At 43.5% G+C, this 25,283-nt stretch overlaps 1 long non-coding RNA gene across 5 annotated transcripts in view; it reads right to left on the bottom strand.

Annotated features, from left to right (window-relative positions):
• The window catches only part of LOC102157622 (uncharacterized), a 301,905-nt gene extending 277,407 nt beyond the window's left edge, over positions 1 to 24,498 (bottom strand). For 4 of the 5 annotated variants that reach the window (XR_014843842.1, XR_014843843.1, XR_014843840.1 and 1 more), the window contains exons 1-2: positions 24,130 to 24,482; positions 20,833 to 20,996 (exon numbers count right to left, since the gene is read on the bottom strand). This is a non-coding gene — a long non-coding RNA (uncharacterized LOC102157622). Of the gene's footprint in view, positions 1 to 20,832; positions 20,997 to 24,129 lie in introns of all 5 variants that reach the window. The other variant, XR_014843841.1, reaches the window with a different exon arrangement.
• Positions 24,499 to 25,283: the final 785 nt, after the last annotated feature.

Genomic DNA, 25,283 nt, shown 5'->3' with positions numbered 1-25,283 from the left:
ATTTAAAATAAAAAAATAAAAAAGAGTCATCAAAACCATAAAATGTGGGCAAGGGATGTTAGGAAATAAATAACCCTTTTTGTTTATTTGTTTGTATGTTTCTCTTCTTAATTTTAATATAGTAATGAAGTGTTTGAACTTACAGGACCATCAGGCTAAAACACACAATTATGGGAAGGGGTTAGCATATTTAAAAAACAGGGCAACCACAAGCCAAAACCAAATATTGCATTTGCAAAAAATGAAAAAAAAAATACACTCAAGCAGATAACAACAGGAGACCATCCAACCAAAAAAAAAAAGAAAGGAAGAATGGAGAACCATAGAATCAACTGGAACACAAGGTTCAAATGGCAATAAATAATCATCTATCAATTATCACCTTAAATGTCAATGGACTGAATGCCCCAATCAAAAGACACAGAGTGGCTGAGTGGATAAAAAGGCAAAAACCTTCAATATGCTGCCTACAAGAAACTCACCTTAGGACAAAAGATACATATAGATTGAAAGTGAAAGGGTGGGGAAAAATATTTCACGACAATACACATGACAGAAAAGCAGGAGTCGCAACGCTCATATCAGACAAAATAGACTTTAAAACAAAAGGCATAAAGAAAGACAAAGAAGGACACTATTTAATGATTAAGGGATCCATCCAAGGAGAGGATGTTACTATTGTCAACATATATGCCCCAAATACAGGAGCACCCAGATACACACAACAAATATTAACAGACATAAAGGGAGATATTGATGAGAATACAATCATAGTAGGAGACCTAAATACCCCCCTCACATCAATGGACAGATCCTCTAGACAGAAAACCAATAAAGCAACAGAGATCCTAAAGGAAACAATAGAAACGTTAGACTTCATTGATATCTTCAGGACACTACATCCAAAAAAAGCAGAATACACATTCTTCTCAAATGCTCATGGAACATTCTCAAGAATCGACCACATATTGGGACACAAAGCGAATCTCAATAAATTTAGGAGTGTAGAAATTATCTCAGGTATCTTCTCTGACCACAATGCCATGAAATTAGAAATCAACCATGGGAAAAGCAAAGAGAAAAAACCTACTCCATGGAGACTAAACAACATGCTACTAAAAAACCAATGGGTCAATGAGGAAATCAAGAAGGAAATTAAAAACTACCTTGAAACAAATGATAACGAAGACACAACCTCTCAAAATCTATGGGATGCTGCAAAAGCAGTGCTCAGAGGGAAATTTATAGCAATACAGGCCTTTCTCAAAAAAGAAGAAAGATCCCAAATTGACAACTTAACCCTCCACCTAAATGAATTAGAAAAAGAAGAACAAAAAAGTCCTAAAGTCAGCAGAAGGAAGGAAATTATAAAGATCAAAGAAGAAATCAATAAAATAGAGACTCAAAAAACAATAGAGAAAATTAATAAAACCAAGAGCTGGTTCTTTGAAAAGGTGAACAAAATTGACAAATCCCTGGCCAGACTCACTAAAAAGAGGAGAGAAAGAACCCAAATAACCAAAATTAGAAATGAAAAAGGAGAAATCACAACGGATACAGCAGAAATACAAAAAACCATAAGAGAATACTATGAACAACTATATGGCAACAAGTTTGACAATCTGGAAGAAATGGACAATTTTCTAGAATCTTACAGCCTGCCAAAACTGAATCAAGTAGAAACAGACCAACTGAACAGACCGATCACTAGAAATGAAATTGAAGAGGTCATAAAATCACTTCCTACAAATAAAAGTCCAGGTGAATTCTATCAAACATATAAAGAGGAATTGGTGCCCATCCTCCTTAAACTCTTTCAAAAGGTTGAAGAAGAAGGAATACTCCCAAAGACATTCTATGATGCCACCATCACCCTAATTCCAAAACCAGACAGAGATACCACCAAAAAAGAAAACTATCAGCCAATATCATTGATGAATATAGATGCAAAAATTCTCAAAAAAATCTTAGCCAACCGAATCCAACAACATATCAAAAAAATTATACACCATGACCAGGTTGGGTTCATCCCAGGTTCACAAGGATGGTTCAACATACGCAAATCAATCAGCATCATACACCACATTAACAAAAAAAAAGTCAAAAATCATATGATCATCTCAATAGATGCAGAAAAAGCATTTGACAAAGTCCAACATCCATTCATGATCAAGACCCTCGCCAAAGTGGGTATAGAGGGAACATTCCTGAATATAATCAAAGCCATTTATGATAAACCCACAGCAAATATAATACTCAATGGGGAAAAACTGAAAGCCTTCTCACTCAAATCTGGAACAAGACAGGGATTCCCACTCTCACCACTGCTCTTCAACAGAGTTTTGGAAGTCTTAGCCACAGCAATTAGACAAACAAAAGAAATCAAAGGCATCCATATAGGAAGAGATAAAACTGTCACTGTATGCAGATGACATGATACTATACCTAGAAAACCCTAAGGACTCAACCCCAAAACTCCTTGAACTGATTAATAAATTCAGCAAAGTGGCAGGCTATAAGATTAACATTCAGAAGTCAGTGGCATTTCTGTATACCAGCAATGAAATATTAGAAAAGGAATACAAAAATATGATACCTTTTAAAATTGCACCTCACAAAAACAAATACCTCGGAATACACCTGACCAAGGAGGTAAAGGACCTATATGCCGAGAACTATAAAACTTTAATCAAAGAAATCAAAGAAGATGTAAAGAAATAGAAAGATATTCCATGTTCCTGGATTGGAAAAATCAATATTGTAAAAATGGCCATCCTACCCAAAGCAATCTACAGATTCAATGCAATCCCTATCAAATTACCCATGACATTTTTCACAGAACTAGAACAAACAATCCAAACATTTATATGGAACCACAAAAGACCCAGAATCGCCAAAGCAATCCTGAGAAACAAAAACCAAGCAGGAGGCATAACTCTCCCAGACTTCAAGAAATACTACAAAGCCACAGTCATCAAAACAGTGTGGTACTGGTACCAAAACAGAGAGACAGACCAATGGAACAGAAGAGAGAACCCGGAAATAAACCCTGACACCTATGGTCAATTAATCTTTGACAAGGGAGGCAAGAACCTAAAATGGGAAAAAGAAAGTCTATTCAGCAAGCATTGCTGGGAAACCTGGACAGCTGCATGCAAAGCAATGAAACTAGAACACACCCTCACACCATGCACAAAAATAAACTCCAAATGGCTGAAAGACTTAAATATATGACAGGACACCATCAAACTCCTAGAAGAAAACATAGGCAAAACACTCTCTGACATCAACATCATGAATATTTTCTCAGCTCAGTCTCCCAAAGCAATAGAAATTAGAGCAAAAATAAACCCATGGGACCTCATCAAACTGAAAAGCTTTTGCACAGCAAAGGAAACCCAAAAGAAAACAAAAAGACAACTTTCAGAATGGGAGAAAATAGTTTCAAATGATGCAACCAACAAGGGCTTAATCTCTAGAATATATAAACAACTTATACAACCCAACAGCAAAAAAGCCAATCAATCAATGGAAAAATGGGCAAAAGACCTAAATAGACATTTCTCCAAAGAAGATATACAGATGGCCAGCAAACACATGAAAAAATGCTCAACATCACTGATTATAAGAGAAATGCAAATCAAAACTACCATGAGATACCACCTCACACCAGTCAGAATGGCCATCATTAATAAGTCGACAAATAACAAGTGCTGGAGGGGCTGTGGAGAAAAGGGAACCCTCCTGCACTGTTGGTGGGAATGTCAACTGGTACAGCCACTATGGAGAACAGTTTGGAGATACCTTAGAAATCTATACATAGAACTGCCATATGACCCCGCAATCCCACTCTTGGGCATCTATCCGGACAAAACTCTATTTAAAAGAGACACATGCACCCGCATGTTCATTGCAGCACTATTCACAATAGCCAGGACATGGAAACAACCCAAATGTCCATTGACAGATAGATTGGATTCGGAAGAGGTGGTATATATACACAATGGAATACTACTCAGCCATAAAAAAGAATGACATAATGCCATTTGCAGCAACATGGATGGAACTAGAGAATCTCATCCTGAGTGAAATGAGCCAGAAAGACAAAGACAAATACCACATGACATCACTTATAACTGGAATCTAATATCCAGCACAAATGAACATCTCCTCAGAAAAGAAAATCATGGACTTGGAGAAGAGACTTGTGGCTGCCTGATGGGAGGGGGAGGGAGTGGGAGGGATTCGGAGCTTGGGCTTATCAGACACAACTTAGAATAGATTTATAAGGAGATCCTGCTGAATAGCATTGAGAACTTTGTCTAGATACTCATGTTGCAACAGAAGAAAGGGTGGGGGAAAAACTGTAATTGCAATGTATACATGTAAGGATAACCTGACCCCCTTGCTGTACAGTGGGAAAATAAAAAAATTATAAAAAAAAAAATAAAGAACATAACAGGCTAATAGAAAAAAAAAAAAAACCAACTTATGGTTACCAAAGAGCAAAGAGTGGGGGATAAATTAGGAGTTTGGGATTAACAGATGCACATACCATATATAAAATACATAACTGACAAGCTCCTCCTGTATAGCACAGGATAATCTGCTCATTACTGTGTAATTACCTATGTGGGAAAAGAATTTGAAAAAGAATAGATATGTATTTATGTATAACTGAATCATTGCTGTACAACTAAAAGGAATACTATACTGTAAATCAAGTATACCTCAGTATAATACTAAAATTAAATTGAAAAGAAAATCTTGTTAGATTTATTTAAACTTTACCCAGGGGAGTTCCCCTGTGGCTCAGATAATGAACCCAACTAGTATCCATGAGGATGCAGGTTCAATCCCTGGCCTCACTCAGTGGGTTAAGGATCCAGCGTTGCTGTGGCTGTGGCTGTGGTGTAGGCCGGCAGCTGCAGCTCTGATTCGACCCTTAGCCTGGGAACTTCCATATGCCGCAGGCGCAGCCCTAAAAAAGCCAAAAAAAAAAAAAAGGCATGGTGTAACCTGACATTCAGATGGACAGATGGAGACAGCTGAGGGTGGAAAAGACAGCAGCCTCTGGTCAGCCTGGTTGTCAGAGAAGAAAAACACCAACTGGTGCCCCCTCTGTAGTCATTTCACACCCTGAGACTCCACAGGTAGAAACTAACCATGAAAGACCTATTTACTAAAATGGGCTTTACCTTTTTTCATCAAAGTCGAAAAAAAATGCCATGAGAAAATAAAGTGCTTGTCAAGGACAGACAGATATTTTTCAGAGAAATCACTGGTACTATAAGAAAAGCTGATTAACAAAATCTGAATTTACCATCATGGGCCATTTCTCTCAATTTGGGCCAAAATGCATTCCCAGAGTATATTCAGTGTCAGATCTGAGAGAGACAGTCACCAGCCTTATTAAAATAAAACTATTATTAAAAAAAAAAACTTGCCTTGTCTCTTACTACTCTAATTCTCTACACGATTATGTTTGCTAAATCCAGACAATAAAAATGTAAATTGTTTCTCAGGGCTTTCAATGAAGGAAATTATAAAAATAACGATTCAATAATCACTCCAAAACGCCTATTAAAGCTACTCAAAATAGACAGTACATCGATTTCCACCCTTTGTTAAGATTAGAACATTGTAATGTGTGAAATTAAGTCACATCCCTAATGACCACTGCAGAGCTGGGCACATTTTATAGAATGTTTTCCTCTATGCTTCATTTTTTTTTTTTTCTTATTGCCTTTTCTAGGGCCGTTCCCATGGCATATGGAGGTTCCCAGTCTAGGGATCTAAACGGAGCTGTAGCCACCAGCCTACACCAGAGCCACAGCAACGCGGGATCCAAGCCACGTCTGCAACCTACACCACAGCTCACAGCAATGCCGGATCCTTAACCCACTGAGCAAAGCCAGGAATCGAACCTGCAACCTCATGGTTCCTAGATGGATTTGTTAACCACTGCACCACGACAGGAACACCCATATTTTTGATTTAACAAATATATCTGCACTTCCTCCGTGCCCCCAGAACCTCCTCTGCTGCCCAGAGTGACTGCTAATCACTGACTACATCACACTGCTAATGAGTCCAGGACAGCATTTAGCTGATGTATGCAGTAATACTGCAGAGCTGTCACCAGCACCACCGGCGTTTGGCACGAGGAGGTCACGCACAGTCTCCGTCACCACTAGACTGTCAGCCGTCCACATCTCTCTCGAACACATACTTCAGACAGTCTGGAGAGCTGTCTGCACTTTCTCTTACCCGCTCAAGGGAACAGAAAAAGCTTTTCTGAGTATAATATTCAGGGAAACACCCAAGGTTAAATATTGAGATTGTTAAATACAGAAATCCCATCACCACAGTGATCCGATTCTGAAAATCTAGAAGAAATAGGATGCTACAGTTTTCACAGAATGACTCAAAAGAGCACGTCCAGAGAAGACGGTCCAGAGGGGAAAGTCACTGACAAGAAGGGGGGAAATGACAGCGGAAAGCACCTGCTCCAGGACACCGTTCTGAAAACTAAAGTGAATCCCCAGAATGAACAAATGAGGTCTCTCTCCAGACACTTCTATTTCTTTGCATCACCTGCTGTTTTCCCACTCAACCTACAAACCCAAATGTTCAGTTTTCTTTTTCAAGGAAACAGAGAAAATGCCAAGAAGGTGTGATACTCTCCCTCTGCGAAGGAAGAAAGTGTAGGAGCCATAAAGCCCTGCCAACTCTCTGGGGCTAACGGGAAACCCTTGCCTAGTCCCTCTACTCAGATGTCACCTGCCCCTGCCCTTCCCATTTTCCTCCACTCTTCCTGAGGCTTCCATTCCTTCTTCAAGATGAACACCAAGCGTGGACAAAGCTCACAGACACGGACGGGAGAGGAAGGTTTCCCTTCCAGGTTTTTACATCCTATATCACAAGAGGTCAATAGAGGCAAGGCTGTTTTGTGAGCTCAGTGGGGGTCTTGGCCTCCCTGGCCCCCAACCTTCCCTGCCTCTGCTCTCCCGGCCAGCACTCGAGCTCAGCTCTGTGGTCCACTTTGCTCTCCTTACATCACTCACCTTTATTTCTTCCACACCATCACCTTTTTTTTTTTTTTTTCAGGCCTGCACCTGCACCATGTAAAAGTTCTTAGGCTAGGGGTTGAATCAGAGCTGCAGCTACCAACCTACGCCACAGCCACAGCAGCACGGGATCCAAGCTGTACCTGTGACCTACACTGAAGCTCATGGCAACACTGCATCCTTAGCCCACTGAGCAAGGCCAGGGATCAAACTTGAATCCTCATGGATCTTAGTAGGGTTCTTGACCTGCTGAGCCACAACAGGGACTCCTCACCATCTTTTTTTGACAAACTCTTTTTCAAATTGTCTGACTTGGTTACTGTGTCTTACTCTCGGATGCCCCTCACTCTGTCATCTATGAAATTATACAATCAGGGTTCTGGTGTCATCATGAAAACTATAAATAAAAATATGCTTTTAATTGGGAAACCCCTTGGTGGCCTCATAGTTAAGGACTTGGCATTGTCACTGCTGTGGCTCGGGTAAGTTTGATCCCAGGAACTTCCCCATGCCTTGGGTGTGGCCAAAAAAAAAAATGCTTTTAATCTTGAATGGTCTTGAAATGTGGCATTTGTTGGTGACAGAGAGGGGCTGGCCCCTCACACATTCACGGAGGATACAGAAGAGAAGGGACTACAGGAGGAGGCCTAAGGAGGCTTGATGCTCGTTTGTTTGTTTATGTGTTTGTTGGTTTTCTAACGTTGTGAACAAAGTAACTGAATCCTTGAGGAGCTTAGTCTGGAGTCTCCCAGCTAATGGGGGGGGGACACGTGACACCTGAGGACTCCCCCAGGTGTTCCCCAATCACAGACTTTAGCAACATCGGGAATGCAGAAGCATCCAGTCTAGCTCAAATGCAAAATTTTTAGCCCATTAACAAGGGACGAGTGGGCACGTTCACTCTTCTGCATACTGTCAAGTGTTTTCTTTGGCCAGTTTCTTCTGCTTCACAAATCCTTCATGTCTGAGTCAATAGGGACCTGAGGAAACCACCGGCCCGTCACATACTTGAACTTTCTGAACCACTGCTAGTGGTTTAGCCTTTATCTTCATGTTTCTCTGAGCATGAGAACATTAGGTTTGGTTAATTGGTTGACTCCTCAGTTTTATGCAGCCATGAGAGTCTAACTAGTGACCATGTGGGTTCTCTCCCATTTGGCTCAATGCGACGGTTCTGAAAACTTGGTATCTCTCCGCTGGAAGACCCCTGTTGGGGAGAAGGAAGCTCTCCCGTCCACCCCTCTTGAGTTCCTGTGGCTGGACTATGTCAATAATAAAACTTACACAAAACAGATGAGCAGGAGAAAAAGAAACAAATGTTAATTCGTACACAATAGAAATGGGACCTAAGACGTGCCCACAGCAGGCAGCTTTTATACTTTTTAGACAAAGAAACCACACGCTGGTAAGTAAGGAGCAGGACACAGGTGCTCTGGTTCTGGTGCCCAACCAGTGAGGAACCTAAACAGAATTTGGGCTGGGGGTGTGTGTCAATTAAAGAGTCCCCAGGTTTGGTTCTACAGCCTTCTCTGCCCGAATTCCCTGTCTCTGGTGACAGGTGTGTCCTGCTCCCTCCAGGTGCAGCCAGAGGTTTTTATTTCCTGCTTCAGGGAGACCGAGAGTAGGCTCAGGGTGGCCCTCTTGCACTGGCCATTTCTTAGGTAACTTCGTTTCAAAACAAGCAACACGCCACTGTGGCCTCTTTGGGGATGGCCTGCCCTGAGCCCCAACAGTTGCGAGATGAGATTTAAACTCAAGAGTTCACTTTTACATATACAATTGTAAAGGAAGATTGAACATGAAAAATTATCATTACCATGAAAATTACCATGAAATAGTCTAAATTTCTTTATATGAATTGCTACTACAGATCTCAACATCTCTTTTTTAAAAATCTGGATCCTGGAGTTCCCGTCGTGGTGAAGTGGTTAACGAATCCGACTAGGAACCATGAGGTTGCGGGTTTGATCCCTGGCCTTGCTTAGTGGGTTAAAGGATCCGGCGTTGCCGTGAGCTGTGGTGTAGGTTGTAGACTCGGCTCGGATCCCACGTTGCTGTGGCTGTGGCGTAGGCCGGCGGCTACAGCTCTGATTCGACCCCTAGCCTGGGAACCTCCATATGCCGAGGGAGCGGCCCTAGAAAAGGCAAAAAGACAAAAAAAATAAATAAAAAGCAAATAAATAAATAAAAAATAAAAAATCTGGATCCTTACAATATTCCCATTATATTAATAATTTTCATTTGATTTTATCATTCTAGTTTTGTTTTATTACTTTTATATTCATCTACCATATTCAGATGTTCTAGCCTCAAATTCCAAAATTATTTCTTCCATATTTAGATTCTATCCATGGTTTTCAGTAAATATTGGACACCAATTTCCAGAAAAGTAAAGCATCATATTTTTGCCTAAATATGTTTGGCTAAGTATTTTTAGAACATCATGCCAATGTTTTATGCTATCACTTCTCTTTGTTAGATACTACTAATTTTTTACTATTTCTTCAGAATTTTTTCAGTTCTAGCAATTGCATTGTACGTGATTTTCTCTGTAACAGTGATTTTTAATATTCTCTTTATAAAGAACTCAAATGCTCCCATCACTGACAAAAGGTGCTCCTAAAGATTAGCTATAAAACATAGGTTGATAGTAACAAAGTATACATTATCTGTGGGCTTTTTTAAAAAAGGCTGATTTCTGGAGTTTCCGTTGTAGTACAGCGAAACAAATCTGACTAGGAACCATGAGGTTGCGGGTTCGATCCCTGGCGTTGCTCAGTGAGTTAAGGATCTGGCATTGCCATGATCTGCTGTGGGTCGCAGATGTGGCTCAGATCTGGCATTGCTGTGGCTGTGATGTAGGCTGGCAGCTGTAGCTCCAATTAGATCCCTAGCCTGGAAACCTCCATATGCTGCAGATGTGGCCCTAAAAAAAAAAAAAAAAAAAAAAAAAAAAAAAAGCGCTCTTTTTTCCATATTAATTTCTCTGTAAGTTGCATAATGAACCTGACCAGCTTGTTTTCTGGAAAGAAGGTCGTTCTCTAGCAGAGCCCCACCCTGACTTTCTCCCCCGATCTGTTGATTCTGGGAAGGCATTTTCTTCATCATCTCACACTGGACAGAACAGCATTTGCACTTCTGGGTTAGAATTTGATGTGAATACTTTTGTCATTTATTCTCATTATTTTGATCAGTAATTCAAGCTTCATTTAGTAAAGACTGTAGTTTCATAAACTTTATACAACCTGACAAAAATCAGAGATTTGATGAGAATAATTTTCTTGCTCATTTTCATTATTTTTATCAGTAATAACAATCTAAACAATTTGCAATGTCCTGTTGGCTTGTTTTATTTTGATCAGTAATTAAATCTGAAAAATGTGTAATGAACTCTGCAGATTTTATATGGGTAATGCTTAACAGAAGCTTTGTTTTTCATTATTTTAGCATTTTACAGATTTAAGTAGATTGCTTCTAAAATCTTCTACTTTTCTGTCCCCCCCCCCTTTTTGTGCTTTTTAGGGCCACACCTGCGTCATATGAAGGTTCCCAGGCTAGGGGTCCAATCTGAGCTACAGCTGCCAGCGCACACCACAGCCATAGCAACGCCAGATCTGAGCTGCGTCTTTGACCTACACCACAGCTCACGGCAACTCCAGAACCTTAACCCACTGAGCAAGGCCAGGGATTGAACCTGAAACCCCATGGTTCCTAGTTGGATTTGTTTCCACTGTGCCACGCCAGGAACTCCTTTTTTTCCCCGTTTCTAAGCTCTACTTTTTGTCTTCCTTTGCAATCATATCCTAGAATGTACTTTTTCTCAATGATATAAAGAATTTCTAAAACATAATTGTATCCAAAGGTTATTTGAATATATATTCCTAAAAATTCAAATCAAATACAGAAAACTGAATAAATCATTTTTTCATACATATTTTGACAAAAGTTATTTTTCTGAAATCATCTAAACTGAGCAAGATGTCACAGTAGGAGGTACTAGCCTTCATCCTTCCCCATTAAAAAAACAATAACAATTATAAAATTATTTGCAAGTGCAAATAGCCTTAGGAGGGCTGAAGAACCCAATTAAAAACCAATAGCAACATACGGGAGCAAAAAGTCCTGCACAGAAAGGACTGCTGGGAGATCAGGTCAGCAGAGTCATTGGGGGCAGCGAGAAGGACAAAGAAGGGGGATGGAGAGTAGCAGCCACACAGCAGGTGCCACTGTGGTCCCTGTGGCCTTTACCACCAAGGACCTCAACAGCCCCACAACAGCTGCAGACTTCCCACAGCTCCCATAGCAATTAGGCAAGAAAAATAAATAAAGGGTATCCAACTCAGAAAGGGTAAAATAAAACTGTCTGCAGATGACACAATCTTATATATAGAAAACCCTAAGATGCCACCAAAAACTTTTAAAATAAACAAATTCTGGATAGCTGCAGTATACAATATCAACCTATAAAAATCAGTGGCTTTTCTCTACACTAATACCAAGATAACTGAAAGAGAAATTAGGAAACCAACACCATTTACAACTACATCAAAAACAATAAAATACTTAGGAATAAACTTAATGAGGGAGTAAAAAGGCTGAAAACTATAAGACACTGATAAAAAAAAAAACTGAAGGAGACACAAACAAATGAAAAGATAGCCCATGTTCATGGATGGGAAGAATTAATATTGTTAAAATAACCATATTATCCGAAGCAATATACAGATGCCACATAATCTGTATTAAAACTCAGTGGCATTTTTCACAGGAATAAAAATATGCTAAGATAGTGGAGTTAAAGCATTCTCAAAAAAGAAAACAAAAAGGTAACTGAAGTGATGGATGTGTTAATTAACTTGACTGTGGTCATCATCCCACAATGTAAACATAGATCAAATCATCATATTGTACATTTCAAATATACATAATTTTCAGAGTTCCCGCTGTGGTTCAGCAGGTTAAGAATTCAACCGCAGTGGCTCAGGTCACTGTGGAGGCTCAGGTTTGATCCCTTGCCTGGCACAGTGGGTTAAAGGATCTGGTGTTGCCACAGGTGGTATAAGTTACAGCTGCAGCTCAGATTCAATTTTTAGCCCCGGAACTTCCAAAAAAAAAATATATAGATAGGTAGAATTATGTCAACCTCAATAAAACTGGAAAAAAGTAAAAATTAAATAATCTAAACTAATTAAGTGCAAATACAAATCATACTATCAATTTAAATCAAATTTATGAAAATTAAATCTTTACTTATAAAAATGTAATTGAATCTCATTAAGTAGTTTTATCAATGTAACCCTGTTTGTAATTGAGCATTTCAGACCTATAGTTACCAGTGCAAAGAGTCTGTATCTTTACAAATATTGTCCAGACACACAAATGTATAAATTTAGAGTGCTATTATTCAAGAATAAGATGGATCAGGGAGTTCCTGTCGTGGCACAGTGGTTAACAAATCCGACTAGGAACCATGAGGTTGCAGGTTTGATCCCTGGCCTTGCTCAATGGGTTAAGGATCCGGCACTGCCGTGAGCTGTGGTATAGGCTGAAGACGCGGCTCGGATCTCGACTTGCTGTGGCTCTCGTGTAGGCCCATGGCTACAGCTCCAATTCGACCCCTAGCCTGGGAACCTCCAAATGCCACGGGAGCAGCCCTAGAAAAGGCAAAAAGACAAAAAAAAAAAAAAGAATAGGATGGATCATCTGATTTTCCTTAGTCACTACATGCAGCTATTGTAAAAACCCTGCTCATTAAGAGTACTTCCAGCCCGTGGGCAGGCTCCTGAAGACGATGTCCAGGAACCTGATGATCAGTGAGGCTGGGAAACAACTTCTGATGATGCAGGAATGAGGATGGTTTTCACAGAGGTGTAAATGAGGGTTCAAGGCAGTGGTGCCCTTGTCTCCTCCTCTCCACATATCCGCCAGCTCACCTCTTCCATGTGCTCCAGGATCAGCCCTGGCACAACCCACAGGTCTCAGCAGCATCTGCAGAGGTCACATCACCTTCTGTTTTGAGGCATTAGGGCAGGAGATGTGGAGAAGCATCTTCTGGGAGCCCGAGGCACTGGCTACGAGAGCAGGTGTTTGGGTTTTGGTGGCATGGAACCCTAGGTCCCAGGGAAAAAGGCCAAGTGGGCTGCTGGTCTCCCCAGACTCAGCGGAAGGGGGGGTCCCCTCTCTCACCTCCTGACCCACTGTCTTTAGGTGCTCTCCTCCCAGCCCTCGCCCTTCTTTCAGCTTCTCTAAGTGTCAACTCTTTCCTGTCCCAGAGTCCTCACCTCGACCTGGAAACACCTCAAATGGCTGCTGCCTCATTCTGTGGGTTTCATCTCAAACACCCGCTTCCTGGGCAGCTGGTCCTGACCTTGCTCCATAAGCTCTCCCCTCCCCCACCTCAGCGCTGCATTACTGCACAGTTCTCTATACAGGACGTCTCAGAACTTGCACTCTATGTACTTAGGGGGGGTTAAGGGTTTTTCTTTATTATCTATATCTTATATGTTGGATATCAGAGCCATGGGAAAGGACCAAGAAGCAAAAAATAGCTGCTTTTTTTTCTTTAAGCTATTAGCACAAAATAGGAACTCCATGAATATGTGTGGGAGGGAGAAGGGGAAAGAGACTGGAAAATTCTCCAGAGGTGGGAATTATTTATGGATCAATTCTCCACTTAAAAATACTTCTAGAGATGACTGGTCATTAGCCCATCATGCTTTAATAGTTCTGCTGCAGAAAACTAAAACTGAGAACAGGTCATCAATAATGCACCACAAAACCATGCTGTTCTTTCCACAGACTGAACATCAGAAGAGTCAAGTTCACACGCTCTTCTGCTTCCCAGTCAGGTGTCTGTCTGGTCTCCGTGTGGATGCATCGGGGAGCAGCCGCCTGGAGGCAGGCCTACACCAAGCCTGGCGGGGCTGCCAGCCCTCAGCAAATCCCTACTTTTACCCCTCAGCACCCCAACTGCTGCCCTGGCGGCTCCTTTAAGATTCCAACAGAGCTCAAACTTCTCTCCTATCTCTTGGGCTAATTTCCTCCAGGAAAAGGAAAAAAGCTCAAATTTCTTTTTTTTCTTTCCTTTTCACAGCCACACCTGTGACATATGCCAGGGCAATGCCAGATCCAAGCTGCATCTGCAACCTACACTGAAGCCAGAGGATCCTTAACCCACTGATCAAGGCCAGGGATCAAACCTGCATCCTCACAGATACTATGTCAGGTTCTTAACCTGCCACGCCACAACGGGAACGCCTCAAATTTCTTAACAATTAGTTTGCAACTCAAGCTACCCTTGTCATTATACATATTTTATAAATACGTAAGTGAATATGTTCCTAAAATTAAAAACTCCATCAAAACTGACTCCTTGTCACAATTAATTAGGAAATCTCTCATCCTTTACAAGTATCAGGAAAGTTAATTTTAAAATTGGATCCCTTAGCCCCAACTTCCCCTGGTGGTTTAGTTTAACAAGATTATAGACCAGCAGGAGAGAACAAGACACTTAATGAAGTCACCCCAGCTCATAAAGTTAGTATGGTTTACTGAGCTGTTAAACACACACGCATAAACACACACACACACACTCCTTATGCAATGCAATAAACAGCCTTTTGTTCTAAATATAAATACTGTTTAACTCACACTTCTGAGTACAGAAATAGAATGAATCCTTTAAGAATCTGTCACTGGGTGTGAGACAAACATCTACCCTGCCATGGACTCAAATGAGGTTGTTGTGACAGGATGAAGTGCGCGAACTGTAACGTGCATGCCCTGTCATGAGGTTTAGGACACATGGGATTTGGAAGCACATTGTTCACAAAGCAGCTTGTTAGTGAAGTGGACCTGGGGCATCTGAAAGGCCAGCACGAACATCCACGTCGTGCAGTGTGCGTGCTGTCCGGGCACCAGCAGTGGGTGTGCTGGGCTCAAAGCCAGCCTCTAGGTCCCAGGGAGGCTGCCTTCTAGAACAGCAAAGCCTGTGAGCCTTAGTTCACAGAGAAGCCCCGTCCCCAGCCCGCTTCCCCAGTGGTCATCGTACTGTTCAGCAGCTTGTCACTCTATGCGAGCCACACTGCCAGGCTTTGTGCTATTTCCAAGTGCCAGGTTCACAGACGCCCCAGGACACCTGCTGTTGTGAGGACCTATTTCTGCCACGAACCGGATGACTTTGGTCTCCTGCACCTGGAACGTGGAGTGAGGAAAAATCCCCATCAAAGGGATTCTTCACTTTGCTCATCTCCAGTCAAGCAGTGTCAGCCATGACTTTATTATCAACTCTGACAAAGAGTCAGGGTAGGCTGCACAGTAGTTATATTTTTAAATTTACATGTATGTTTATTTATTATATATAGTTTAAAATAAAAGGCTAAGGTTGAAAGTTCTCAAAAGACTTGCCCATGTCAGAATTAAAATTAAAACTCCCTTTTTCTGGAGTTCCTTCTTTAAGGCTCTGGCTACCACATGCAATGACTGTACCTACTTTATCTAAAATATTTTTATCCACCCCAGTGCCTCCAAAGTTTAGAATTTGATAAAACGTATTCCAAAAATGCTCGCTGAAAAAAAAATAGACTGCAGAAAATTTCGCTTAATTTAAAATGACTTCTTACAGATTAAAATGGTTTCCTTTACACTTAATACTCATAATGTATTGCATACACACACCAACACACTCATGGTTTTAAAAATATGCCTTCTGGGGAAGCCTTGAAATATCTGCTCAGAGCAACTGGGGCCAGGGAATTTTAGTATATAAGGTTAACAAAGAATACAGGAAATATCCCTAACACCATACACAAAAATAAACTCAAAATGGATTAAAGACCTAGATATAAGAGCAGACACTATAAAACTCTTAGAGGAAAACATAGGCCAAACACTCTCTGACATAAACAACAGCAACATCTTCTCAGATCCACCTCTTAGAGTAATGACAGTAAAAACAAAAATAAACAAATGGGACCTGATCAAACTTAAAAGTTTCTGCACAGCAAAGGAAACCCTCAAAAAAACGAAAAGACAACCCACAGAATGAGAGAAAATCTTTGCAAATGAATCAAGTGACAAGGGGTTAAGCTCCAAAATTTATAAACACTTTATGCAGCCCAATACCGAAAAAACAAACAACCCCATCAAAAAATGGGCAGAAGATCTAAGCAGACAGTTCTCCAAAGAAGACATACAGATGGCCAAAAAACACATGAAAAGATGTTCAACATTACTCATTATTAGAGAAATGCAAATCAAAACCACTCTGAGGTACCACCTTACACCAGCCAGAATGGCCACCATCCAAAAGTCTACAAACAATAAGTGCTGGAGAGGGTGTGGAGAAAAAGGAACCCTAGTACACTGTTGGTGGGATTGTAAATTGATCCAACCACTGTGGAAAACAGTACGGAGATGCCTCAGAAAACTAAAAATAGAACTACCATTTGATCTAGCAATCCCACTCCTGGGTATCTATCCAGAGAAAACCATGACTCGAAAAGATCCATGTACTCCAATGTTCATTGCAGCACTATTTACAATAGCCAAGACATGGAAACAACCTAAATGTCCATCGACAGAGGAGTGGATCTAGAAGATGTGGTACATATACACAATGGAATATTACTCTGCCATTAAAAGGAACGAAATACCAGCATTTTTAGCAACATGGATGGACCTAGAAATTATCATGCTAAGTGAAATCAGCCATACAATGAGACACGAACATCAAAAACTTTCACTGACATGTGGAATCCGAAAAAAGCACAGAATGAACTTCCTTGCAGAACAAATACTGACTCACAGACTTTGACAAACTTATGGTCTCCAAAGTAGACAGTTTGGGGGGTGGGGGGAATGTGCTGGGGTTGTGGGATGGAAATCCTATAAAATTGGATTGTGATGATCATTGTACAACTACAAATGTAATAAATTCATTGAGTAATATAAAAAAAGAATACAGGAAATAAAAGTAAAGCATCTCTAAGAGTAAAACAATGAATGGGGTTCTGCTTTAAAATGTTCAATTTCCATGCATCTTCCTGGGCACACATCTTTTGAGTAAAATGAGATAGAAGAAGCATACATCCACCCCAACTTTCTCATTTCACAAATGAGAGAATGAAGGCCAAGGGGAAACGTCTGTCACAGCCACACTGAGATGTAATTTGCACACCTAAAGTCTCAGCCATTCAATGCGTAGAGCTGAGTGGTTTTTAGTGTACTGGCAGAGTTGTGCAGCAATCTCCATTTCCAGATTTTAGAATATTTTCATCACCCAAAAGGCCATCCCAACCCATCACACCCCACATTCACGTCATCACACAACTCCTTAGCAGTGGCACTCCCATACGCTCACTCCCCACCCCACCCCTGACAATCAAGAGCCAACATTCCTGTCTCTATGGATGTGTCTATTCCGGACATATATATATAAATAAAACCAGATCATCCAGGCCGGTATATCAAGAAATCTGAGGCGTTCCCGTTCCCGTTGTGGCTCAGCAGGTTAAGAACCTGACATAGCTCTTACCTGGTACAGGCTAAGCTCCTTATACTTAGCAAACTGTTTTCCAGCGCCATCCACACCGAAGCAGGAATCAGCCAGTAAAACTCCCTTTCACTGCCAGGTAACATTCCACCGCATGGAAAGAACACATTTTCTTTATCCGCTTATCTGCTGAAGGGCATCCGGAACGTATCCTGATAAATAAAACTACGACGAACATCCCTGTACCACCTTTTGTGTGGAACGATGTTGCTGTTTTTCTTGGTTATTTGCCCAGGACTGGGATCAAAGACTCATACAGTGATTTCATGTTCAACGCTTCAAGTAACCAGCATGCTGTTCTCCAACACACTGCATCCCACCAGGGCCTTGCTCGCACGTGTCAGCCCCTGACCTTCGTGGGTTAAGCTGTAGCTCCTTCTGGCTTTGATCTGCATTTCCTTAATGACCCAGGAAGCTGAGCGTCTCCTGACGGGCTTTACTGGCCATCTGTATATCTTCTTTCAAAAAACAGCTCTTCAAATATGTTGCTCAATTCTGATGGGGTTATCTACTGTTTTTATTGTTGAGGTGGAAGAGCTCTGTACTGTGTTTACTAAAGACTCGTCAGATACAGGATTTGAAAAATGTCTCTCATTGTCTCATCGCTTTTTGATGATGTCCCTTGAGGTGCAAAAGTTGTTCATTTTGAGAGTTCCCACTGTGGCTCAGCGGTACCAAACCTGACTAGCATCCAGGAGGACGCAGGTTCCATCCCTGGCCTCGTTCAGTGGGTTAAGGACCGGCATTGCCGTGAGCTGTGGTGTGGGTCGCAGACGCACCTCGGATCTGGCATTGCTGTGATTGTGGTGCAGGCCAGCCAGCTGTAGCTCTGATTCGACCCCTAGCCTGGGACCCTCCATATTACACATGTGTGGCCCTAAAAAGCAAAAAAAAAAAAAAAAAAAAAAAAAAAAAGTCGTTAATTTTGATGAAGAACAATTTATCTATTTGTTCCTTCTGTCTCTGTGCTTTTGGTGCCATGTCCAAGGCTCCATTGCCTAACCCAGGACTATGAAGGGACGTGGTGGAGGTGGGACCCTCGGGGGACCCCAGACCCCCCCTGGGGGGGGAAAGAAGGTCACCACCCTCCACATTCCCTTCCAGCCAGCTTTCTGCACTGGGATCCCTCTGGGAGGTCAGGTGTAACAGATCACTTTGCTACAGTTTTACCAGATAAGTTACCTTTATTTCCCATTTATCACATTCAACATTCTCTAAGAAAAAGGGTATCTTGAAACATTCACATTCAAAAGTCCTTCCACTAGGCATATATGATTTAGGCCATTTCCAGCAGCGGTCCATTTGATATGAGTAGTTATTCAAGGCTACTCCACTGAACTGAATCCTTATGTCCAACATGAAAAAGTGGTTTGCAGTCCTTGCCTTTTTTATGAAACACTCACTTAAAAATGAGCATTGCTTCTGAACATAATAGCCCAAAAAATCTTAAGCAACATGTAAACTGATACTAGAAAAGATGGTTACTATGTAGAAGATGATTTTTAAAAGAGCATCAAATACTAATTGTAGTGTAATTTCAATACAGCACTTTGAAATGAATGTTTTTCTTAATCTATTAAAGTATAATGTATAGGAAGTCATTTAAAAACTCTAATTTTTATAGTTTAATGGTAACTGAAACACTTCATAATATTCGGAACTTGAAGTGAATTTTCAACGTGAGGTCTGTGTCTTAACCTAACCACTATTTTGATTTGGAAAAATATAAAAATTTTTCTCCCCACTTAACAGCAATAATGTCAAACCTCAAAAGATTAAAAGCAACATAACTTCCAGTGGTACTCATTAATTAATTGTTAGAAATGTTTTACTGACATTTTTTTAGGCAAGAAATAGATTTATTAAGATAGGACGCTTGTGAGAGATGCAAGCAGGCAGGCAAGGAGGCTCTGCCTTAATTGTCATTTTTATTTTTATTATTTTATTTTTTTGTCTTCTGTCTTTTAGGGCCACACCTGTAGGCTGACAGCTGCAGCTCCAATTCAACCCCTAGCCTGGGAACCTCCATATGCCACCGGTGCAGCCCTAAAAAAAAATTCTACATGAAATTGTATTTTGCATGAAATTCATTCCAGGAAGGGCCTCTGAAATTCTAAGGTTTCAGAGTGATTTATTTTCTTCCAAAATTAAATATGTACATAAGAATAACGTAGCTTTTATGGGGCTTATTCTCCCACAAATTATGTTGAATGTATGTTTATACAATAGTTATTTACATAGGTAGCTGGCTTACTAATTAATATCTTTCCCTCCACAAAGGCCTTTAGTGAAAATTTACAGGCTGATCTAATTACTGAAAAAACAGAACTCAGCAGTTTAAGGGTAAGAACAGAGCTAGAGAAATTTTGTATCCTCAATAGAGAAAAGGTTACATGGAGAAAAGGTAGAAAATCAATGGCTCTAATACTTATTAACTTTATCGTGAAATTAGTCAATCAAGAAAAACACCAATGCCAGCTCAGCCCACTGCCCCAGCCACAGCCATGCACGCCTTCCTGATTCTTCACAGGACCCCCCCATGTCACCTGACCAGGACTCTCCTTGACCAGAAGGAACGATGCCCAGGCCTCCCTGAGCCCTATTCTCCCCAGGCCCCAGCCTTGCACACCCCCCACGCCTGCCCCCAGGAGGACCTCACCCCCACGTCTGCCCTCAGCCATCGTCCACTCATCCTGCCATGACCTCCAGCCCATGTTCAGAGTGGACCCCAGTCCCCATAGCCCAGGGGGCCTCCCACCTGCTGTGGCTCCTGAATGACAAGACACCTTCCTGAGCTCCAGTGTCACAATTTGTCTTTTTGTCCCCCCCATCTTGTTCTAGTTTGAATACCAGCCCATGACAAATATGGGCATAAAGCCCCCAGCACCTGCCGTCCCCACCACCCTTAGCCGCTGTGTCCTTTGCCACAGGTTTACCCGAGTCCTGATCCTTCGCCGTGGGCTTACCCGAGTCCTGATTCTGGCTTTATGGGTTTTGCTCTGAAGTTAAAGTAAAGTAAATATGTAAGTAAGACGCACTATCGTGCCCCGGGTGTTTAAACGACAGAACAGCCTGGAACCCCGTCATCAGTCATCAGGGCAGGAAAACACTGACTTCCCCCCACTTGCCTAGGAGGGTGACTGACGGCATGACCTGGCCCCTTGGAACCTGTTCCCACATTTCTGAAGCAGGAATATCACTGTCACCTACCGCAGAGGGTGGCCGTGAGCATTAGTGTCAAAACACATCAGAGGCTTGGGAAGGGGCTTGGAAAGCTGTAATCCTCCATAAATGCCAGCTGCCAAAATCACCAAAAGGAGAAGCCACTCCATGGCTGCCACGGGGTCTGTGGTGCCAGATAACTAATCACCAACCTGCAACAGAAGAAGGGGGTCAAACTTCATGGACCGTCCACTTTCACGCTCAGGTCTCCAGTTCCTGATAACACCCTTTTCACCCACATTCTGGTTTGTGCCAAGCGCACAGGTTGCGTGAGGGGAGCTGGGGTGCAGTGAATGGATTCTCCGGTGTGTGTGCTGGAAACGCAAAGGGCACAGAGATGAGCACGTCCACAGACCCGAGACCTGACTACACGCTTAGTGATGACCGACACTGTCCAACCCGACTCCCACCCTCACTCCTGTGCAGCCTCTGGCGGCGGGGGGGCAGGGTGGAAGGAGGGTGCTCCCCGCCAGGCTCTGCTCCCCAGGAAGCTAGGCACTCTGTCCATACCCTCCTCACTGCAAAAAGCACACTATTTGCCCAGGGCGTGGTTCCCATGGATCAGGGCCCTCTGCGCACTTTCTGCTCGTTATTTGTTCCAGACCCACAACTTTTCAAGTTACATATTATCATTACTGCAGAGAAAGAGATAGGCTCCAGGAGACAGTGTTCCCCTCCCCGAAGATCCCAGGGGGACTCAGCAGAGCCAGGATCCAGCTCAAAACAACCCAGCTCCTTTCCTGCTGCGTGGCCTCCCACACCTTCACTTTCAAAGAAAAGATTGGGATAATTCCTAAAACAGCCTCTTATGTCTTCTTTTTGGCATCCCAATTCCTGCCAGAAGCTGTATTTGATTTATGATTCAGTTTTTGCAAGTATTCGTTCCCAAAATTATGCTCTTTTACTTTCTAAAGAACACAGTGAGTTTTGTTATTTACAGGTCTGAGACTTGACAAGCCAGGAAGAACTTCCATGCTGGTGACAAGTTTTCCCTGAATCTCGACTTTATTTCCATTTCAGGGGCATCACCCAGACCTGGCTCTGATATGACTCTAAAAGGCCACATCCACTGATAACTGAAAACAAAAATTTTACAATAAATTAACAATAATGAGAGGTGGGTAGTGAAAGGATAACACTGCAGTCAGATTTAGAGAAATGAGACGGTCTTTTGTCCACAGGTCCGCAGTTTCTCATCGGCACACAGGCTCTATGTAATTAGAATTAGAACAGCCCCCTCCCCTTCCCACGCACCATAAATCAAAGCCCAAGGCACTGTACACCTTAGCTTTCAAAGGCTGAATGACCTCTTTTTTTAGAATTTTTATCTTAATCAGTTGGTTATGGTCTTTCACAATATTGTTTGCTTGCAACAATATAATGTAATCCTATGTCAAGGTTTTTCGGCCCAGATTTTGCGGTAGAGGCCAGTCTGTAGAGACTTGGCATGTATTTCTCAGCCTGTACAGCATTTCTCCAAGAGGGATCTCAAGCTGAGGGTTCTGGGGCTAACTCTAAACTACAGACAGGCATGGTCAAGCCTTATCCTTTGAAAAGATGTAATTGGCTGCTAATATTTAAAAGTGAGGGAATTTTTTTTTTTTTTTTTTTTTTGTCTTTTTGCCTTTTCTAGGGCCGCTTCTGCGGCTTATGGAGGTTCCCAGGCTAGGGGTAGAGTTGGAGCTGTACCGCCGGCCTACGCCAGAGCCACAGCAATGTGGGATCTGAGCCATGTCTGCGACCTACACCACAGCTCACGGCAACGCCAGATCCTTAACCCACTGGGTAAGGCCAGGGATTGAACCCACAACCTCATGGTTTCTAGTCGGATTCGTTAACCACTGTGCCACGACAGGAAGTCCTAAAAGTGAAGGAATTTCATTTGGGACTTCCATATTTTCCCAAAAAATACAGTCAGCTCACTAACAGCAGGCCCCCATCCCAGGGCAGTGCTCCCTCCGCCGCTGCCTGCCCCTTAGACAGCACTTCTGCTGCCCTTCTCCACCACACTCACCAAACCTGGCCTTTCATCCACCCCACTCCCCTCAAATTACTTGCCAGTCAGGTGCCAGCTTCCCCCCAGGTGCCAGCTTCCCCTAGGTAGGCAGGTATCTGGGCTGGCAGCTCTGCCCTGCACCCACTATAAGCGCCTCAGGAATAAAGTGGGCACCTCCCAGCACTGGACAGGGCCTGACTCTTTTCTAAGTGTTAACCTGCACTAAGGCCTGTACCTCAGGATAACCCAGGAGGCCAGCGCTGCTAACATTTCCTCTTTACAGACTGAGAAACCGAGACACCAAGGAATTAGGAACGTGCCCAAGGCCACACACACACATCGTCTGTGACGGCGCCAGGCTGGTGAGTGGGCCGGGCTCCAGGACCAAGGGCCCTCTGGCTGTATTGCTCAGCCCTCGGTCTTGGAAGGAAGACTGCATCACCAAGGGGACAATGACCCTCCCCTTCCGCTCAGCGTCCTGGGGCGGATGTCTAGGCGGGCTGACTTCAGTGCCCTCCCAGGCACTTTGACTAAACAGAACTGACAGGGACAGGACATAGGAGCAGACCCAGCACCACGGCCCTGACGCTGCCCTCTGACCACCCCACAGAGAGGGGCCCCAGGCTCGAGAATCCGTCCTGTTAGAGTTTGGTGTAGGTCAGTTCCGTATTTACAAGCATACGAAATTAATAAATACTTAATAAAAATGAATATGAAGATGTAGGGGCTATGAAGATGTGGTTTTATGTGTGACCACCAACCGCAACTTCAACTTTCATTACCAAGCAAGATCCGCCTTTCAGGACTCTGAGCACAATCCAGACAGCGCTGACCTTCCTACCCGGCGTCCAAAGGCGTCCTGGGCCGTCTCTGTCCCCAGGGGCCTGGAGCGGGGAGGCCTCCCTCTCTTTGAGGCGAGGAGCAACATCAGACAGGCCAGTGGGCACCGGGAGGCCCTCCAGGCGGCCCGGCGGCTCCGCAGCCCCCACTTACTTTTCCTCTCTTGGGGCATTGAAAATTGTAATAAAAGGTTTGAGCTCCAGACACATTAATCTACATGCCACCTCCGTGACACAGATTTCTCATGTCCACACCGAAGACAAGGAAGTAGGATCTGAACCTAGGCCCTTCTAACCCTACGTTCTGGTTCATTCTCCATCGTGGAGTGCCAGCGGGGAGGGCCAGGGAGTCGGCCCGGCGAGGCCGGTGCCCCGCGCTCAGGGACTGGTTGGAGGGGGAAGGGCGGGAGCGGCGCTCTGGGGACCGCGGGCATCGAGGGCATCGCCCACCTGGAGGCGATGGGTGGCCAGGCCCCGCAGGGACGCACGGCGAACTGGGGTCCTGCTCCGAGGCCAAAGGAGACGTTTCCAAACGGAACAGACGCACGTTCGCCCCCTGAAGAGGAGGCATGATGGGGAGGGAGCGGCGACGAAGGGACTAACCAGGGCTCCAGGCAGGAGAATTACCCAAGGAATAAAGACGAAATTTCTCCGTGGCAAGCTCTGAAAGAAGCTAGCGAGAAGGATTCGTGGGGCAGAGCCCCTCATTTCACCGCAGAGCGCCTGTTGCCTAGTCTAAGCGCAGCGCACCGAAGCTGCTAGAAAGTGAGAAACCCCCTCCGCTGCTGCTCCCGAGAGCGCGCGAGGGGGGGCACGCGCTCAGCAGGTGCATGCGCGGCCCGGAAGGGGGCGCGCGCTTCCGGGCAAGAATCCACTCTCAAAAGCCTCCCCGCGGAGGAACCCAAGAAGTCGTACGTGTACTGCGTACGTGGCGTGAGCCCAGCCCTCAACCTCAGCCAGGCTTCGGAAGCTCACGCTAATTATTAATAACATCCACGCAGGACAGACTTTCTTCTTTTTATCGGGTACCATTCCCAAATCCTAAAGGGCAGGCTAGTTCTGATGGGCTGATCCAGCCCACAGTAGCCTTCCCCGCTCCAAACTGCTCTTCAGAAGCGGTCTCCTGAGATTTCTCTTGTCACGTAGTTGGTAAAGGATCAATTTGTCACTGCTGAAACTTACGGTCATTGCTCAGCCGCCAGTTCGTTCCCTGGCCCGGGAACTTCCGCCTGCTGGGGGCGGGGCCAAATAAGTGGTTTCTTTTCCTTCCCTATATTCCACTCCTGAAAACCCACAGCCCTCTAGTAGGAGATTGCAACCTGCTACTTCTGATTGCTTACTTTACTATGCACCTTTAGCCCTGCGTGTGTGAGCCGAGTTCACGCGGCCGCTCGTGGAACAGACACGCGCGCACACGCGAGTAATCCGGGAGCCTCCAGACGCGCTGCTGGTGCGTGGGCACGGGCGCGATGCACTGAGGCGGCAGGGGGCAGTCTCTTCGGGGACTCTGGTGGAAACGGCAGGCTTCTTCAATATGCCGTGCAGGTATACTTGTACTTTTTAGTCACTCTGAAGCAAATACTTAAGAAAGCCTTTTGGTTTTT

Source organism: Sus scrofa, chromosome 4 (genome assembly GCF_054392235.1).
Source record: "Sus scrofa isolate SSC_HxYL_T2T_F1_AM1 chromosome 4, Sscrofa_HxYL_maternal_Yorkshire_Landrace_v2.0, whole genome shotgun sequence".
Classification (NCBI taxonomy): Eukaryota; Metazoa; Chordata; class Mammalia; order Artiodactyla; family Suidae; genus Sus; species Sus scrofa.
This window is presented reverse-complemented; position numbering and strand designations above follow the sequence as displayed.